The following is a 10,364-nucleotide window of genomic DNA, read 5'->3' on the forward strand; positions in this document are numbered from 1 at the left end:
GTTTTAAAAAGGGAGAGACAAACGGCGAGAGGGACCATCTCAAGTCTCATAACAAAATTATAAGTTTTCTCAAGGCTAACTTATTTTAAAAAAAACAATATATTAACATAACATAATCCAAAAAAGTATATAAAAGAAAATTAAGCATAAACCAAAAATTAAACTAAATCTCTTAATTCAATACGATACTTGGTGGACCATTTGAAGATCACTGAATGGGGTTACTATTAGTTTTCGAGATGAACACAAAGATACTTTCCTTGATTCAATTGTTTCGGTGTCCTTTTTATGATTATCATCTCGTAATTGTAAATTTTGTTTAAACTATATACATAAAAATCCTTTATTTAGTTGGTATGTATTCATGTTTGTCCCTTCCATATGACTTTTCTAACCAAAGCTAGTGATGAAGTGGTAAAAGAAAGACTGGATGTTTCATGTGATCCATGTTCCATTCCTACCCTAGTATTTAGTTTCAGCATTCTTACCCCAAGCGTTTAGTTTCAGTGACATCAAAGTGATGACAGATCTTCGCATGACTAGACGAGTAGGCGACGTTCACTAGTTAGATCTTTGAACTGAACGAGTTCTATCTCATCGCATTGTCGTGCCTTCGAAAGAGTGTTCACGGGCACTGGCATTAGGTGAGAGGTTTTCCCGGATCAAAAGACGATTGTAGCCCAATGTTTTGAATTTAGCCAGTAGCCCGTTTGAAGAATTCGTCAGCAGCTATAAAAAAAACTAGAGAAGAGTTTACTTTTGTAAATGGATGTTTCAGTGTTGTGAAGGGGACGTCACAGTGTCACACCATACCACTAGACCGACATGACTTTAAAATAAGATATATTTTTTTTTAAAATAAAACACACTTTATCCGGAAGGAATATAAATGTTAAAAACTGAGAGAACAAAAAGGAGTAAAATGTCCTTTAATATCTAACTAACGGTTTACTTTTCTTTATTCACCGATCACCTTCATCACGCCAACTCATTAGCGTACTTTCGTAGCATAAGTTGCCTTGTTACATCTACTCTCAAAACTCATCTTGCTTTGCTTTTTACCAAACCCTAACTTATTATTATTATTGTTATTATCATTCAAATTCATCTGCTGGCTGGATTTTCAGGTATGGCCTCTGTGCCTCTGTTTTATTATTATTATTATTATTATTATTATTATTATTATTATTATTATTATAGGGCTTTGAGCATCCTGATTGATACTTACGCAGTTTAGTGAACTGTTTGTGAACCGTTGGGTTGGAAGTTTGTTTAGGTTCGTTTATTTAATAAACGAACTAACATGAACTAAATATTTTTTTTGTTTGTTTAATTATGTTCGTGAACGTTAGTTTATGATTGTTAGTTTAAGTCCGTGTGTTTATGTTTGTTAAGTTTGTTTAACTATGTAAATTAATTATTTTCAAAAATAACTAAACATGGATTAGACTTCAATTGTTGTTTGTCTAGAATTGTTTATTATGTTTGTTTATATTGTTAACGAACGGACATAAACGAACTGGTTTGTTTAATTGTTCGTGTTTGTGTTCGGTTAAAGTTAAAAGAACAAAATTTTGTGTTCGTCTAAATAAACGATTGAACATGAGCACATGTTTCGTTTGTTTATGTTCATGTACTGGTCGTGTTGTTTGGCGTGTTTATGAAATTATGCTAGTTTTTTAAATAAAAAACTTTTTAACGAACAAACATAAACAAGGAAATTGGTTTGTTTAATTAATTAATTAATTAATTAATTTATTTTTGTTTAATTATATTCGTAACGTTCGTTTATGATTGTTAGTTTAAGTCCGTGTGTTTATGTTTGTTAAGTCTGTATAACTTAATTATTTTCAAAAATAATTAAACATGGATTAGACTTTTTGTCTAGAATTGTTTATTTATGTTTATGCTCGTTTACCTTTTTAACGAATGGACATAAATGAACACGAACATATTTATTTTCTTAACGGACGAACATGGGCAAGAAAATTGGTTCGTTTAATTGTTCGTGTTTGTGTTCGGTTAAAGTTGAAAGTGCAAATTTTTTTGTTCGTTTAACTAAATGATTGAACATGAACACATGTTTTTTGTTTATTTCATGAATGTTTGTTTATGTTCATGTACTGGTCGTTTTTGTTTGGCGTGTTTATGCAATTATGCTCATTTTTAATAAAAATCTTTTTAACGAACAAACATAAACAAGGAAATTGGTTTGTTTAATTGTTCGTGTTTGGTTTAAGTTAAATGAACGAATATGTCGGTCGTGTTTGTTTGGCCTGTTTATAGGCCGCCTAGTGCTACTAGAATTGAATATTGTAAACAAAGTATACGGCTTTGATAACGTATTTTGAACTTTTTTTTTGTTTAATTGAGCAAACGAATGTGAACATATGTTTTGTTTGTTAATTTGTGTTAGTGAACATTTGTTTATGTTCGTTTGTTTAATTCGGTGTGTTTATGTTTGTTTAATTCAGGTAACTATGTAAATTTGTTGTTTTTAAAAATAATTAAACATGGATTAGACTTCAGCTCATGTTCGTTTAGGATTGTTTACTTATTTTCATTTATGCTCATAAAGTGTTCGTTTATTTTTTAACGAACGAATATAAATGAGCACGAACATATTTATTTTCCTAACGGACGGACATGGGCAAGAAATCGGTTCGTTTAATTGTTCATGAACGGTTAAAGTTTAAAGAACAAAACTTTTTGTTCTTTTATTTAAACGAACGAACATGAACACATGTTTCGTTTGTTTATTTCGTGAACGCTTATTTATGTTAATGTATTGGTCGTGTATGTTTGGCATGTTTATTCAATTAAAAACTTTTTAACGGACAAACATCAAAAGGAGACCAGTTTGTTTAATAGTTCGTGTTTGGTTTAAGTTAAATGAACGAATATGTCGGTCGTGTTTGTTTGGCCTGTTTATAGGCCTAGTACTAGTACAATTGAATATTGTAAACAAAGTTTATACCTTTGATAACATATTTTGAACATTTTTTTTTTGGTTTGTTTAATTGAGTGAACATGAACACTTGTTTTGTTTGTTAATTTAAGTTAGTGAACGTTTGTTTATGTGGTTTATGTTTGTTTAATCCATGTATCTATGTAAATTTATTGTTTTTTAAAATAATTAAACATGGATTAGACTTCAGTTGGTGTTTGTTTAGGATTGTTGTTCATTTAAGTTCATGAACTGTTAGGTTTATTTTTCTAGCGAACGGACATAAACAAACATGACATGTTCATTCGAACAAACATGAATAAGAAATCGGTTTGTTTAATTGTTCATGTTCGTGTTCGATTAAGCAAAAAGAGCAAAATTTTTGGTTCATTTACTTAAAGAATGAACATGAACACATGATGTCCATTTAACTATGTAAGTTTTGTTATTTTAAAAAGTAATTAAACTTGTATTTGACTTCAATTGGTGTTCATTGTTTGTTTATGTATATTTGTTCATTTATGTTCGTTTATGTTCATGAATTTTTCATTTATTTTTTCAACAAACGAAAATAATCGAACACGAACGTGTTTATTTTTTTTAACGAACAAACATTAACTGAACACGGACATGTTCATGTTTTTAATAAAAGAACACGAACATGCTCTTGTTTGTGTTAGTTCGGTTCGTTTACATGCATAAAATTGAATATCGTAAACAAAGTTTACGGCTTTCATAACGTATTTTGTGTTTTTAAGTTGTAAAAAGTTTTTTAACTTATGGAATAATATATATATATATATATTTTGCAAGCGTGCAGCATGGATTCACATGTCCGTTCATTACTATCAACAGCAGATCCAGAGACTGAGTTCGTAGACCAGATAGCATTATTTGCAGCCCTTCTATGTGGCTGCATTGTTCTCGGACATCTACTTGAAAATAGTCGATGGTTGAATCAATCAATCACCGCCCTTCTGATCGTAAGTTAATATTTTGGTATATAGTTATGTAAACAAATTTTATGATGAAAATTGGTTTAATTTGTTGCATGATATGATTATCTGTTTATGACAGGGTTTAGCCACTGGATGTGTTATTTTACTAACTTCTGGTGGTAAAAGCTCCCGCATATTGGAATTCAAGCAAGAGTTTTTCTTTATTTATCTCCTTCCGCCTATAATATTCAACGCTGGGTATGTATGCATGATTCGAAATAACATATATGTGATAGTGTCTTAATATATTTTAATATTCTATGATTTCTGACTTACTGTTATATTATTTCAACAGGTTTCAAGTGAAAAAGAAGCAATTTTTCCGCAATTTCATGACCATTACTTCTTTTGGAGTTATTGGTACTCTGATTTCGTTTGCCATTATATCGTTCGGTATGTTATATGATTAAACTAAACATCTATGGGGTTTTTGTATTATTGTAGGAAGTGTTTATTTGATTGAGGTTTATTAGACTTTAACTTTTTTTTTTTTTTTGGGTTCAGGTGCGATGCGTCTGTTTCCTATATTGGATATTGGTTACCTCGAGCTCAAGGACTATCTCGGTATTTATTCTTTTTCCTCATGTCTCCAAAGTTTAGATGAAATTTTCATTTTAAGACTTGAATAATATATACCCTTAAAAGCTTGCGAAATATCATGTATACCCAGTCTAAACTTAAAATATCATATATACCCCTTTTATATGAACTTTTAGTTTATGACAATTTTACCCTTCTCAAACATATTACCATTTTATAAACCCTAATGTAATTTTTGTGTATATATTTTTTGCTTCGATCATAAGTTAGTTTGAGAGCTCTTTTTAATTAAAACGAAAATTTCAATCACAATTTCACATGCAAATTTGATTAGAGTATTCTTTTTTTTTTAATTGTATATTACAAGGAAAAAAAGGTAGTTGTTTTATCTTATGATTTTCTATGAAAGTTAGCATGTGTTTCTGAAACATCGAAATTCTTTTTAATATTAGTAGTGTTTTATAAAGTTCAGTAATAACATCTATTTTTAGGTTAGCCACACAACTTTAAGAGCATGTTTGAGATTGAGTTTGAAAAACGCTTATTGGCTTATTGGTGTTTTTGAAAAGCCAATAAGTTAAAATGTGTTTGGCAATAACAAAAATCTTTTTTATTTTAGCTTCTTGATAGGGTTAAAAAGCAGTTTTCCAAAAGCCCCGAATACTGTCTTTTCAAAATGGCTTTTTGAAAAAGCCAATAAGCATTTTTCAAACTCAATCCTAAGCATGCTCTAAAATATGTATCTAAACCAAATTAAAAGAATCAAACTTTTTATTAATCAGTTATAAACAAATAATTTCAAAATATAAATAAAACCTTTATATCCGTCTTTTACCAACACAACACGAGTTTTGGAAAAAAAATAATTTTATTAAATTAATAAATAAAAAACACAGTTAAAACAGTTAAGGATTTGAAACTAGTACTTTGAGGAAGGTATTATTATGAACTTTTAAGCTTACAAATTAAAATGTGTAAATATGAAATTCGGAAATATTCAAGAAAGAATTGTCCAATTATGAATCGTTTCTAATCAAATGGCCAAACATGATATCTTCATTATTTTATAGGGGCATATGTGATATTTAATTTAACTTTCTAGTGATATATCTATATTGACATAAGTGTTATGTCTTGTTATTTTCGGTATAGATATTGATTTTCCTATGATTTCAATGAACATTATTTGCTAACCTTCTCATTTATTTTTATTTTTTGTTTTTTTTTGTTAACTGTTTAGCACTTGGAGCCATATTTTCCGCAACAGACTCTGTTTGCACCTTGCAGGTACATATACTTTTAATTTGTGATCCTCAAAAGTTAATAATAATGTCTTAACCAAAATGTTATCTTGTGATTAGGTGCTTAATCAAGAAGAAACACCATTATAATACAGTCTAGTGTTCGGGGAGGGTGTTGTGAATGATGCAACATCGGTTGTACTTTTTAACGCCATCACAAAGTTCGACTTATCTGACATGAACTTCGATATCGCTGTTGATTTTACTGCTAATTTTCTTAAATTGTTCGCGTTAAGCACCGTGTTGGGAGTTTTTGTAAGTCTTCATTTATCTATGTACTTGGCTAGTATATGTTTGCTAAAATTATTATTACCGTTTATGTGATAGTTCTTCATCTTACTTGTAGGTTGGGCTGCTATGTGCGTTCATCATTAGAACGTTATATTTTGGAAGGTACACAGTTATTATATATTATATGTCATTAAACCTATATATTTATATGTCATTAAACCTATACTAGGTTGTATGCTAAATGGTTAATTTGTCAAAAGAACCCTTTGGAAATTGAGAACTTTGAGAACCATTTTTAGCTACAAAAAAAACCCTTTAATAAATAAAAAATAAAAAATTATAAAACGAAAATTTTTAAAAATTTAAAAAACCAAAATTCTTATATTTCATTCCAATTTCATAAAGAAAAAAAAACTTCGTATTATACACATGTGTATTATTTCATTTAATCTCTAGTTACGTAATGCACACATATGTACATTATCATTTACCTTAAATTGTACATATGCGTATAAAAAAACATGTATCCACATATATGTACATATTATACATATATGTATAATTTAGCTAAACCGAGACGTTTTCGGGATGATAAATAAGAATTTTGGTTTTTCTATGATTTTAATTTTTGCGTTTTTTTTGTTTTATGATTTTTTTATTTTTGGGTTTTTTGTGGTCCAAAATGGTTCTCAATTTCAAAATAGTTCTCACATGATCCAAATCTATTTCATTAAACCTATATATTTATATGTCATTAAACCTATACTCTAGGTTGTATGCTAAATGGATAATTTGTCAATTGTCAGGCATTCAACTGACCGTGAAGTAGCTCTCATGATGCTCATGGCTTATCTTTCGTACATTACAGCTGAAGTAAGTGCTTGCTCTATAAACACTCTAAGGGCAGTTTGGGTAATTTGTGACAAAACTAACTTTTATTCGCTTCAGGTGTTTGGTTTAAGCGGAATCCTTACTGTATTCTTCTGTGGGATTGTAATGTCACATTACGCGTGGCATAACGTCACTCTTAAATCACAAGTGACCACAAAGTGTGTAATCATCTCCAAATTCCCTTTTAATTATATGAAAATATGAAAATATTTAGCTTAAGTTGTGTGGTTTGCACTTTGCAGGCATACTTTTGCAACGATGTCGTACATTGCAGAGGTGTTTATTTTCCTGTATGTCGGTATGGACTCCTTGGACATTGAAAAATGGAGGTTTATTAATGACAGGTAACCGTTGTAAGTTGTAAATAACTTTATTAACTGAGAATCTTTTTTTTTTTTTTCAATTTTTCAAATTTTTAATTTTTCAGCCCGGGAAAATCAATATGGGCAAGTGTTATACTGCTTGTGCTGATTATGTTTGGAAGAGTGGCTTTCATATTACCTCTTTCATTAATCTCTAACTTTATCCAGAGAGGGAGGGACGGTAATGAAGTAATCGGGATGAAACAGCAGGCAAGTAATAAGTATATATAAATTTCTTAGATTATTGGATTACTCCATAGTTATTAAAAGCGATAAAAGCGCACTCCTAGGCGCAATTTTGGGCGAAGCGGTGGTTTCCCGCTTTTTAATGCTAAAGGCGCATATCCGGGAGAAACTTCCTATTTTATTTTTTCCGATAAGTTTTGACCTTTTTCTTATTTCTTTTTTTAAATCAATAACTATTGATAAGAATCACCTAAAAAATAGTTCAACTTACGTAATTTACTCCAACATCATCTAATTCTTGATTCTGTATTAAGTTTGTTTTGTATATTCTAGTTAAGCTATATGTATATATAGAGAGGGATATATTCAAATTTAAATATCATTATTTTAAAGTTTTTTTTAATTATTTTTTTCTTGTATTGGTTAAATTTTTTAATTGCTAATTGTATTGATTTTTATTATATTTGGGAGTAATAATAGTTTTATATATCTATTACATATATATTTATAGTTTTTATTATTGTGTTTTTTTTTTCAGGCCCTCGCTTTTTTTGCGCCTTGCGCCTAGGCCCTAGGCGAGGCCTATCGCCTTGAGTGCGCTTACCGACTTTGATAACTATGGATTACTCATTGTAACAATAACGTTTTTATCATAATTTGTTTACAGATTACAGTTTGGTGGGCTGGTCTAATGCGAGGAGCTGTATCGATTGCGCTTGCGTATAAGAAGGTAAACTCGGTAGAAAAATTAATAAACTTTATATATATTTACTTATTTCGTTTTATAATATGTTTGTAGTTTACTGGATCTGGACAAACAATTCAGCCTGCAAATGCACTTTTGATCACCAGCACCATTACTGTTGTTCTTTTCAGCACTGTTGTAAGCATCTCAATCCCTTCATTACCTGTAATAATATACTTTTTGTACCAATTTTTTTAAAAAAAGATTAGATGGTCAAAATGGGTCACTTGAAATTCCACCTTGGTTATTTTCGGGTCAAAATGGGTAGACAAATTTAAATAAATGGGTCGATGTGGGTTAGTGATGCAGCGGTAAAACGATAACAGAGATCGGATCACGTTGATTCAGTGAATTCCCGTGATGATCTTCCAAAAACCCCCAAATCCCACCCAAAGGTAACGGAAAGTGAAGAGAAAAATAATCATTATCAAAATTCAAGTCTGTCTCACCAAATTACATAAGAAACATATAAATAGAGTTTCTAATACGAAATGGGCCCAGAAAAGGCCATGGGCCAAACACAAACCCAAAAAGAAAAATGCAAAAACTGTTGAAAAACAATAAAAGGCCCATAACTTTATTTAGAAGGCGTTTTTGGGCTTCGGACAGGGGCCAAACCGCCATAGGCCATTTGCCACAACGTGCTCCTCGTTTCAAGCTTCGATTTGACTGGTAATGGGCTTGAAATGGATCTTTGTGGGCCAAGTTATGCCCGTTTTCGTGGGCACCTTTGGAAGCACGATCATGGGCCTCCAAATATAACATGGCACGTTCTTCAACACTTGGGCCTCCGTCAGCTAGTGTCCTAAGGAAATGTGGCAGGTTGCGGGTCGGAACGGGTTTCGAATTGGAACGGGTTCGGTTCAGGTTTAGCTCGGATCAAGTTTCGAGCCGACACAAGTTTTTGCACGGAATGGGTTGGGTTTTGGTTTCTTTTTGGTCGATTTCAGATTTGTTTTCGTTTTGGTCGGGTTTTCAGTTTTGTTTCTGTTCGGTTTTAGTTTATTAGTTTCGTGTTGATCGAATATTTTTTGGTTCAGTTGATTTTGGTTTTTTGGTCCGTTTTCGTAGATTTTTCAGTTTCGGTTCGATTTATCGGGTTTCTTTTTTTTTTGAACGAGGAAAATGGAAGAATCATTTTAGTTTTTTACTTTATTTATATTTTGAGTTATGATTTTTTTATTATTTTCTTTGAAATTTTTTTTTTGAGGGATCTTAACCCGTTCTGACCCGACCCCGTACGACCCAAACCAAAACAACCCATTTTTAGTTGACCCGTTTCGACCCAACCCGACCCATTTGCCATTCCTACAAAAGATATCAATGAAAGGTTTAAAAACGCTCGTCTGCAGGTATTTGGGTTACTGACTAAGCCGCTAATAAGGAAGTTGTTACCTCAGTCAAGCCAAACTGAACCGTCTAGCCCAACAACATCATCAGTGCCGCTTTTAGGAAACGGACATGATGATGATGATCCTGAAAATGGAAATCATGGAAGAACTCTAACAACCAAATCGAGTCTAAAGATGCTACTAAACAGTCCTACAAGTACGGTTCATTACTTTTGGAGGAAGTTTGATGACGGCTGGATGCGCCCGGTCTTTGGTGGTAGCGGGTTTGTGTCGAATGCGACTGGGACCCGCGACATGAATGTGATTCATTGACTTGTTGGTTTAGACTTTTATATATAGCAGAAGGCATAGTCATGGACATAGGTCACTTTTACAAACTTATGTACTAATTTCAAGCTTTCTAACTATTTATGGATTGTTTTTACTTTTTACTCTAGGTTACATATAATTTTGGATTGTTTTTAATTTAGTTGTGCGATTTTCGCTAAATTGATGCATTATTAACAATAAAACATATGGTTATATCTACTTTTATGATAAAACAAAGCTTTTTTTGGACACCTGTCATTCACACAAACCTTCTAGGCTCTATCAGTTTTTCTCCTCAAGCTTTCCTTTAGATGGCTCATTCGAACTCCCTTTCTCCTTTGAAATGGGTGATCGCTCAATTATTTCGGATGACAACTGGTGGCGCCACCCCAAATCCACCACCGACAACCCAGAAAGTAAACTAGAGAGAACGAAACACAACTCATTTGTTATTATTGTACATGTTTTTTTTTAATTATATTTATTGTGACAGTAGAAAAAA

At 31.5% G+C, this 10,364-nt stretch overlaps 1 pseudogene across 1 annotated transcript; it reads left to right on the plus strand.

The window, feature by feature from the left end:
* The first annotated feature begins 957 nt into the window (after positions 1 to 957).
* On the plus strand, positions 958 to 9,986 carry LOC143606957 (sodium/hydrogen exchanger 3-like; annotated as a pseudogene). Its single transcript, XR_013148848.1, has 15 exons — positions 958 to 1,127; positions 3,768 to 3,930; positions 4,025 to 4,143; positions 4,241 to 4,338; positions 4,450 to 4,509; positions 5,726 to 5,772; positions 5,847 to 6,041; positions 6,133 to 6,179; positions 6,824 to 6,890; positions 6,966 to 7,066; positions 7,151 to 7,252; positions 7,336 to 7,480; positions 8,124 to 8,186; positions 8,256 to 8,339; positions 9,554 to 9,986. The product of XR_013148848.1 is annotated as a sodium/hydrogen exchanger 3-like (transcript).
* Positions 9,987 to 10,364: the final 378 nt, after the last annotated feature.

This window comes from Bidens hawaiensis, unplaced genomic scaffold (assembly GCF_021521415.1).
Source record: "Bidens hawaiensis isolate Kalapana, Puna unplaced genomic scaffold, B.hawaiensis_p1.1 tig00078559_1, whole genome shotgun sequence".
In the NCBI taxonomy this organism is placed as follows: Eukaryota; Viridiplantae; Streptophyta; class Magnoliopsida; order Asterales; family Asteraceae; genus Bidens; species Bidens hawaiensis.